At 47.1% G+C, this 10099-nt stretch overlaps 2 non-coding genes across 2 annotated transcripts; both read right to left on the reverse strand.

Moving 5' to 3' along the window:
- Positions 1-6759: 6759 nt before the first annotated feature.
- TRNAV-AAC lies at positions 6760-6832 on the reverse strand. Its single transcript has one exon. It is a non-coding gene; the product is annotated as a tRNA-Val (tRNA).
- A 2519-nt stretch (positions 6833-9351) lies between these two features.
- TRNAM-CAU lies at positions 9352-9424 on the reverse strand. Its single transcript has one exon. It is a non-coding gene; the product is annotated as a tRNA-Met (tRNA).
- Between the last annotated feature and the right edge of the window lie 675 nt (positions 9425-10099).

A 10099-nucleotide genomic window follows, 5' to 3' on the forward strand; every position in this document is an offset into this window, starting at 1 on the left:
TGATTACTTGCAAAGGTTGCAAGTGTCTTGGTACATCCTGATGATAGAGGAGAGGATCTAGGATCCTCGACATGGAGAATACTGATTGCTGCTCCAGTATCTATGATGAGATTCCTGTCTAGTCCCTCTATCACTGCAGATATTGTGGGTCTTCCACTTGTATCTCTGTCTAAAGGGGTTATGACTACACTCGGGGTTGTTTGTAGTCATGCAGCATATGCTGTCAGATAATCAAGGGGTTCCTCCTCTATCTCCTCAGAGGCAGCCAATTCTGGAGGAGTGGCTGTCCACTGGGGAAAAGGGGATGGATCGACGGAGGCCACTGGACGGTTCAAGGTTGCTGAGCCTTGGCCTTCCATCATCATCAGCTCATTCACACGGGCATGAAGTTCTCGGATAGCCCGTCGTTGAGCTTCAAGCGTCTGTTGCACTGTTTTAAACATTTTCACAACTGAGTCCTCAGTTTTGTGCAAAGGCGGTGATTTGGGTCTCTGCAGACGTGAACTGTTCTGTGCAGCATCTGAAAAGAAAGGAACACGATCCCGGGCTCCTGCATAGGATCCAAACGCATAACCCTGTCGAGGGGCCTGGCCACTCGAAGGTCCAGGGTTATTACGTGGGTTAGGGTCATTTTGCCAACGTTGATACTTAGGGAATTTAGGAACTCCTCGTCCTAATCCTGGCTGAGGTTGAGGTCCCTCAATCCTCACCGTAGGATTAGTTTGTGGTTCCTGAAGTACTGCAACCGGGGCTCCACGCCGACCTAATTTAGAGCCTCCCTGTGCATGTGCTTTAGCCAATAAGGCTAATGTTCTTTTTAAAGAAATATCATCAGTGATATGCATATTAACCATTTCTCTTAACTGAGGAAGAGAATTATTAACTAACAGACTGATATATGGCAGTTCATCTGTTTCCTCTTTGATATGACTCCGCCAAGCTGCACTTAACCGCAAATGAAACTGATGTGGAGTTTCATTAGGTTTCTGCTTTAAGTTAGACAGAATTGCTACTCCAGCTTGCCCTGGGTGCTGATTATGTTCCAATAGGGCTACTGTCTCTTGAAAAGTTTTCTCTCCTACCCTATACTTAAGTGGCAAAGTACTCCACAATGCTCGATTCACTGTGAGTTGTAAGATTTTAACCCAATCCTCCCTTGGTAAGCCAAACACTTTTGCTGTCTCCTGCACACGTTGTGCATGCATAGCAACTGAAGAATCCTCCATCATTCCTACTTGCTTTGCTACCAGGTCTAAGGTTTTAATATCTGTAACAACTGCTACAGGACAATCAGAATTGGAACCTGCAGTTCCTTCTTCTGGATCTGAATCTGAGCTTTCATCTGAACTTTCATCTGAGCTTAAATCTACAATTTCTATTCCTTGCCTCCTTCTACCTGGATTCACATTTTCCTCATCTGAACCATCAAAACTTTCCACTGGAGATAATCCTGGGTATCTAGGATAATTTTCCATGAAATGTCTATGGGTTACATTCAAAGTGTCTCCACACTGACGCAGGACATCCCTCAGTCCACTAAAGTCTGGTGTGGTAGGGCGTTCTATCGATACACTAGGTGATACCAGCATATACCACGGGGGTGTAGAGGACCCACGAAATTCCTGGAGTCTAGGCAATGTTGATTGCCCGAATGCCAATAAATGTCCACCCAAAGGGACTGGATTTTCTACTCTATATGGTGCTAATGTAACATTGGGTGGAGGAGCAGGAATTCTATTCCCTGCTTGTTGTTGTAGCTCTCTTTGTAACTTAGAGATCACTACATCACATGCATTAGCTACCTGTGTTACCTGTGATACAGCCTCTTCTAACCCTTGAACAATGACCGATTCTAAAGGTACACTCATAGAAGCTGTCTCTACAGAAGCAGAAATCTTTTCCTCTCTCTCTGCTTCTCTGTTGGTGTCACTAACTACTTCACTGACTGTGACACTTGTCTCCGCCTCCTGAACTGTCACTTCAGAACTTCCGTCTTCTACCAGCAGACTATCAGTGACTGCTGCACTGCCAATTTCTTCTGACTCCACAGATTCAACTTGCAAATTCGCTTCTGAAGGTACTGTGTCTGCTTGAACTAATTCTCTTGTTTTACTTCTAGTCACTGGTCCAATAGGATTTTCTACCTCTCTCGGATCTACCATACCAATAGGGATGGGAATCAATTCTTCAACCTCCTCTGCTATATTTTCTCCCTTTTCTAGTTCTTTAATCTTTTCCAACAGCCGACCGCGGTCTACTCTATAGGCTACTAGCATCTGCTGAACTTCCCTGAGTAACTCCATCTTTTTATCCAATTTCTTTCCCAATGAACTACAAGCTACAAGCAAGCATTCAACAGCTATTCCCTTCACCACCTTAGCTCTCTTCTTTTTCTGCTGTGTTTCATCCTCAAATACATTACTCACAAAACCCCACGGGTTTCTCTGCTCAGAAATCATTCCACTATTTCTCAGCTGCTCCAAACCTCCACCATGTTCCTGAATATATTTCCTAGCAAAGTTTTCCAAAGCTAAACTGCTAGAAATTCCAACACACTCCACTCCAGTTCTATCTTCACTTTTAACACTCTTACTACGAAATAGAGAATTCATCTCTTTCTTTTCCTAGTATATTCACTAGAATCTAGTATAGTCTAGTATATTCACTAGAATCTATCCTCTGTTGATTTACTTCTGATACACAAAAAGGCGTCCCTTTTACAGAAACAACAGGAATATAACCCCTTAACACCGGTTTAAGCACTGTATCATAAAAGTCCCAAGTAAATAGAGGGAGTGGGGATACTCTCTTCTCTCTTCTCTCGATGGCTTATAGCAGATCGAGAGGTCTTTCCCCTCTGTCGGGACCTGCCAAATATCAGGGAATACTGAGGCAGACGGATCAGAGGTGCAGTCCGGAAGAGTTAATGGGACTGAGATAAGGTATCTTTGAACTATTCAAGTTCTGACTGATTGCGGCCTTTCTGGCGGCTATGAATACCTTGCTTTATTAACTCCCCGCCACCACTAGTGTGGGTCATCGGATCCAGATGCGGCTGCTATTATTTTATTCGGTACCATTCATTAACTTCTTCAACATATAAAAACCCCTTTCTGTGCACATATATCACTTTTAAAACAATATTACTTCAATATTCAGTTAGCTAATACAGTTAAAATCCTTTAGGCAAAAGTGAAAGTAAAAACCTTTCGGATGTATAACCACAATACAAAACGGAAATACTGGGCGTACTGCCAGCAACAATAATCACAGGAAGGTGTCTCTGGTTTAAGAGTTCCAGAGTGTACTGAAGTTAACTATTTACTTACGTTACAACGAAAAATTCTCCAAAGGGTCCAGAAATATCTCTGGATTCCTGTCACACTCCTCAAATCTCCTCCTGGCGGCTCGCCAGTCTGTTGCCTGATTTGGGGAGGGTTAGTAGGGACAGTGGAATTTATCCACTTAATTTGGTTGTATGTAATAATTAATTTTATAATTAATTAAGAGTGTTAGTAATAATTAATAGATATTAATAATATGGGTATGGCTCGCCAATATGTGTGATCAGAAGATAAAAGTTCGTCTTGAATCAGGCTTCACAGAATTTAATACAAGGAGATTGGGGTGTATTACAGGAATTAGGACAGAGACAGAGTTTAGTCAAACAAGACCTTTTATTTAAAATCAACAAAACAAGAAGTAAATGTAAAATGTTAAAAGCAGTATGAGATTACAAAGTTACAAAATATCACAGTTCTTTAAGAGATATAATATGATATTATACAGTTCTAAATGTACTCTACAGCGCTAGAGTAAATTTCACACCTCTGCTAGAGGAAGTTACAAAGAAACTGGTTATAAGTAAAACCCTCTTTTGTTTAACCTAAATGCTCTAGCAGAAATGAGAATATGTTCATACTCACAACTTTGAGAAGAATCAATACTACGACTTAGTATTAACAGCTTTCATAGGAGAAAAGGCTTCGAAGCAAGTTGAGACGACAAGGAAACAGAGAGATGTATCGCCTGCTCTAATGGTGGATTATCACACCTTTTATAGGGAGAACTCCTTCCTCTTACGCCCAAATTTGGCTTTCCCCATGGAAAGGTGAGGGTACCTGTTTTCATAGGCTGACCTTTGTATACGTATTAATGACAACTATCTAGTATCTTGTGGTGTACTTGTTAGGTCCTTTTGCACCTAACTAGGTGAAAGGTTAGCAGATATTCAGAAAGTCCCTAGACAATTTGCGTAGGTCTGTTTCCTATTATCACTTTTCTGAGTAAGGGTCTTAAAGGTTGCTTTCAGCGTCACAGAGGAAATAGGCCAGGATGTCTGGTCTAGAAGTTTCTAGGTATCTTGCGTTTACAGCTATTGCAAATTCTATTAATCTATGCAGCCTACACACTTTTATCAAAAAGACATTTTATACAGACCAACAGATTAATCCTCAGGGCTACAGTGGGTGTGGCCTCGGGGGGAGAGGTGGTGTGAGTGGGGGTTCTTAGGGAAGGGGTGTCATGGGGGTGCCACAGTTCAGACAATGGTGCCCCTCCCCCCACTGTAAGGAAGCTTCTGCCGCCCCTGCTCTGTGTTGGCAGAGCGGGAGAGAGCAGCATCCATGGCAGTGATTTGCTCCCCGGGGCTCCGGCAGGGGGGTTCGGAAGGCGACTTAAAGGGCCCGGGGCTCCGTCCGCTGCAGGAAGCCCTGGGCCCTTTAAATCAGCAGCCTGGGGAAGCCGGGTGGGGCTGGCACAGCGTACCGGCTCTTGCCGGTACCCCATACCGGAACATACCGGCTTACTTTCACCTCCAGAAGGTCCTCACGTGGATCAATAACTGGTTAAAAGATAGGAAACAAAGGGTAGGAATAAATGGTCAGTTTTCAGGATGGAAACAGGTAACTAGTGGTGTCTGTACTGGGACCAGGACTAGTCAACATATTCATAAACGATCTAATAAATAGTGAACTGACAAAATGTGCAGATGGTCCAAAACGACGGGCTTGCTTCCTAGAACGAAAGCTCCTTGAGTGGGGTGATCCACAGGGAGTAGCTCAAACCTCCAAAGTGCCTGGGCAGGGGCAGGACATTAGCACAGCAAGGGAGGGGTGTGGCAGTGACATCACAAAGGCCTTTTGCAGGACCTCAGACTATTGGTTAAAGGTGGTGGGGAGGTGGTGACCTTACAGAGAGATGCTGACATCAGCCAGGCAGGACAGGGGCGAGGGGCCAGGGAAACCTCAGAGACCCCCGTGGCTTTGCTTCAGCAAGTCTCCTTCTCCAGGTCTCTCTTTGAGGACTGAGAGAGTATTCGGTGCCACTCCCAGAAATGGCCGGCATATCCCAGCATCCCCTGGGGTGGGGGGAGTGTCTCCATTCATTGCCCCTGCTCCGAGTACCAACTCCGCAGTGCCCATTGGCCAGGAACTGCAGCCAATTGGAGCTCTGGGGGCAGCGCCTGCAGGCAGCGGCACATGGAGACCCCCTGGCACGGCCCACCTAGAAGCTGCTGCCGCAGGGTTGTGTGTACCAGTCACTTTGGGAGCTGCAGTGCCTGGGGTAAGCGCCACCCCTCCTGCACCCCAACCCGCTCCCCCAGCGCAGAGCCCGCACCCCGCACCCAAATTTCCTCCCAGAGCTTTGCTTGTCTTCCTTTCACCCAGAACCATCCTTCTTCTCCTGGGCTGCAAGTAGCCATCCCTGGGAAGCCAAGGGATGGAGGATTCTACCTCCCAGCAGCCAACCGCACCTCCCCAGGCTTTGCAGAATGAATGGTGGTGCTCTACTAACCCCACTTAGCCGCACTGAGGTGCTTAGCTTCTGCCCTGCCTTCCTCAGCTCGACTTTCCTCTTTTGCCCCATTCCTGCCTCACTTCCTCCTTTGGCAAGTCACGCAGAAGAGCCGGCCGCCATAGGCCAATCTCCAAGGGCAGAGGAGACCAAGCCACAAGGCTTCAAAAGGTGCCTGGCCCAGATCCTCTAGCTTTCCCCTGCTGATGCCAAGGCTTTTTCCTCAGCTCATTTCACCACCCTCTGCCATGCAGGGGTTGGGGTTATCGCAGGTGTTACCCGAAATTGGGCCAGCTAGTCAGTGTAGGGAGCACTAATGACCCACCAGAGTTTGGCAGAAAGCAGCACATTTATTATATGGATAGCTAAGCTCAAACGAAGGGGGGCGGGGTGTCTCACACACACTCCCAGGACAGGAGCGGGACTGGAGATGTCAGGATTCTGCAAGGTAAGTGTCCCACAGGGGAGCTATGGATGGTGTGATGAAGGTAAGTCTTCCTTAGGCACAATGAAATACAACGCAGAGAACCACTGGCCAGGCAGTCCGGGCAAAGGGCTTTCACTGGAGGTACAAGCTTGTGAGTGCTCTCCTGAGCACATGGCCCCTTCCCCTTTTAAGGGCCTGCACCTCATGGCCTGTGACTAGAGATGACTTGGCTGCATCTGGTTGGTCACACTCCACCTTGGGCAGTGTCCATGCTCTGGGTGTGTGATCGCTGCCTAATTAGAGTCCCAGACACCTTGTCTACCTGGGAGCTCTTCTGCTCTTCAACCAGCCCATTCATCCCATGAGCATTCCAGGGGGGAGCGGGAGGGGGAAAGCCACTTCACAGGCATTCAGAGAGGGAGAGGAGACAAAAGTGGGAGCAGGGGAAGTATAACAGACCTTCTGAGCATAGAAATCACTGCTGCTCCTACAACACTAGGGATAGGCCACTAGGAGCTGGGAAAATTAAGCCAGCATGTTTCTGTCTGGTTTCGAACCAGGGACCTTTTGCGTGTTAGGCAAACGTGATAACCACTACACTACAGAAACTCTGTCACAGGGCTGTGCCCCTCCCTTCATAAGAACATAAGAATGGCCATACTGGGTCAGACCAAAGGTCCATCCAACCCCGCATCCTTTCTGCCAACAGTGGCCAATGCCAGATGCCCCAGAGGGACTGAACCTAACAGGTAATGCTCAAGTGATCTCTCTCCTACCATCCATCTCCATCCTCTGACAAACAGAGGCTAGGGACACCATTCCTTACCCATCCTGGCTAATAGCCATTCATTGACTTAACCTCCATTAATTTGTCTGCAAAAAGAACAAGGAGTACTTGTGGCACCTTAGAGACTAACAAATTTATTTGAGCTTAAGTTTTCATGGGCTAAAACCAACTTTATCGGATGCATGCAGTGGAAAATACAGCAGGAAGATAGATATATATATACACACACACACACACACACAACATGAAAAAATGGGTGTTGCCATACACACTATAATGAGAGTGAACAGTTAAGGTGAGCTATTATCAGCAGGAGAAAAAAACCTTTGTAGTGGCTTTCATGGCTTTTGAGAAAGCAAGACAGAGCCTTGGAAGACCCAGCAGGGTTTGTGGCACAGGAATTGTTCTCAGATTCCACTGAGACTTCAACTCAGATTGCAGAATTCAAAGTCCTGAGTGCTGGCCCTTACACCATGAGACCAGCACAGCACATGTTGATTACTGTAGACTTCCAGCAGGGAGGATTCTGTGGGCATGGGCGGCTCTAGACATTTTGCCGCCCCAAGCACGGCAGGCAGGTTGCCTTCGGCGGCTTGCCTGCGGGAGGTTCGCCAAAGTCGCAGGACCAGTGGACCCTTCGCAGGCATGCCGCTGAAGGCAGCCTGCCTGCCGCCCTCGCGGCGACTGGCAGAGCACCCCCCGCGGCTTGCTGTCCCAAGCACACACTTGGTGTGCTGGGCCCTGGAGCCGCCCCTGTCTGTGGCAACAATTTTTTCTGGCAGGGAGGACTCAGTGGGAACATGCCTCTCTGGCCAGCCCTGCATTTGCTCAAAAAGTCAGCACACAGCACTTTGCTGCAGCCCCAGAGGCCTTTCTTCCTCCAGACCGTGAGGCCAGTGGACAGGTGAGGCAGTAGCACCTTCAGTCCCAGGCAGTAAAGGGCCCTTCCTAGGAAAGGCCATGTCCTGAAAAGAGGAAGCTGAAGTCAAGGAGAGTCCTCAAAAGATGCCATCTGAAGATCTTGGTGGCTATTACACAGAGAGCTGTCTTCATGGCTGACCAGTGCCTTGAACCCTACACTCTCAGATTAAAAGCCTGATGTTTTACCAACAGAACTAGCCACGTTCACATGTAAAAAAGGCAAATTTCATGCAGAAGAGAAATTAGTCATGAAAATGAGGGCGGGAAACAATACAGAAAACCTGCTACTCTTGCTTTCTTAGCAGTCCTAGCCCCAGCCTGATCCTCTATCTGCCACCCTGAGGCCTTATTCTTTTTTTAGTTAAATATCAAATCCAGGAGAGAAAACAGTTATACAGAAATGTCATTGGAAATAGAAAAATTAAAAAGAAATAATAGAATCCCCATCACGTTATCGTAGCTGGGCCATTCCTGTATCAAGAGCACCTGCTAAGGTCCCTGTGTGCTTACGAGAAACCTGGAGGAACTCATACCACAGCCTGAACATGAAACTCAACTGCTCCCAGGTGCTGCAGTAAAACCCTTTCCCTGCTGTGACGTTGTACTCCATAGGATTTTATGAAAATATGCTCATGAGTGTGACTATACAGTAACTGGAACCTGCTTTATGCAAAAGGACTCTTGTAAGGTATTATTACAAATCTTATAATCTACTGTGTGTGTTCATCCTATTTGTATGAACCGATCATTCTTGGATCTGAAACTAGAAATATGAACTATAACTCTGAGGTCCTGTTGTAATGATGCAAAGTGTGGGCCATTAACAGTGGTTTGGACTCTTGATGGCTCCCATTAACCAGGACAATAGTTGGAGATGGTTCTGTCGTGCTCCGTCTGTGAGTCAGGCCAGGAAGAATGAAGGCTTGGGGGGGTCTCACAGGACATGTGACCATGTCACCTGGTACAGGAATCCATCTTAAACCTGGGGCTTTTCCCCAGGAGAGAGACAAAAGATTCCTGTCTTGTACCAAAGCTGTACAAGGGGGTGGAACTGAACAAACATGGCTGCAGTCATGAGAAATCCCCTAGCTACCACCTGAGCTGGAACAAGGACTATACCAGGTGAAAAGATTGGGCCCAGACAAGAAATGAGTCTAGTCTGCAAAAGAAGCTTATTGGAAGATCTCTGAGGGTGAGATTTGATCTGTATTGAGTTTCATACTGTATTAGGCTTGGACTTGCATGTTTTTGTTTTATTTTGCTCTATGGAGAATACAAACTGCACAGAGAAGGAAAAGTTAATGCTATAGAAAAGTCTGTGTGTGTGTTAAATAGGTGGGAGGGTGTCTAGAAACCACTCTCCTCTAGTTTCTTTTCTCTGATTTCCTGTAGAAAATCTGAAGCAAGGAGCAGAAGCCACTGCCTTGTCTGAGGCTTGAACTCAAGACCTTCAGATTATGAGACTGACACGCTGCCAACTGCGCTAAGAAAGCTTGGAAAAGCTTTAGGCTCAGTGTATATAGGACCCTCCTACAGCCGTGACTGGGGCAGGGAAGGAGCCAGGGATGTGCTGGAAGAAGCAGGGAGATCTGGTGACCAGAGACTTTTCCTGGCAGCTTTCTCAGCAGCAAAGAAATCAATTTGCCCTGCCAGTGAACAATCTACTGGAACTAATGGCAACACGGGGGATGTTTCCAAGCTGTGCACCCACCTCTTCATTTTAGAACTTACTCTCCTTTTTCGAGTAGGACACTTTCCATGGGAATTAGGCAAAGCAAACTACACACCCAAACTCCCTGCAAGAGCCTGCTCCCTGCACCCTATCCTACACCCCAACCCCCTGACTGAGCCCAGACCCTGCACCCAAACTCTCTCCTAGAGCCTTAGGCAGGTGTGTGTGGGTGGGGTGGGGCAGGACTTGGTCCCATTCTGGGCACCACCTAAAATTATCCAAATCTGCTGCCCCTGTCCAGCCCAACCTTCTGCTGATGCACCTCAGCCCACACCCATGCAGGCTTTGAAGCTTCCATTGCTTAAATTCCAGGACACTGAGGGATTTCAGCTCCCCTTTGCCCAGAGGGAACCTTCACCCCACTCCCAGCCAGGTTCTTGTCCATGGGATCATTGTAGGGGGGCTGGGTCCCGCTGGGTCTTTTCTCTCTCTACGA

This window comes from Mauremys mutica, unplaced genomic scaffold, assembly GCF_020497125.1.
Source record: "Mauremys mutica isolate MM-2020 ecotype Southern unplaced genomic scaffold, ASM2049712v1 Super-Scaffold_100416, whole genome shotgun sequence".
NCBI lineage: Eukaryota > Metazoa > Chordata > Testudines > Geoemydidae > Mauremys > Mauremys mutica.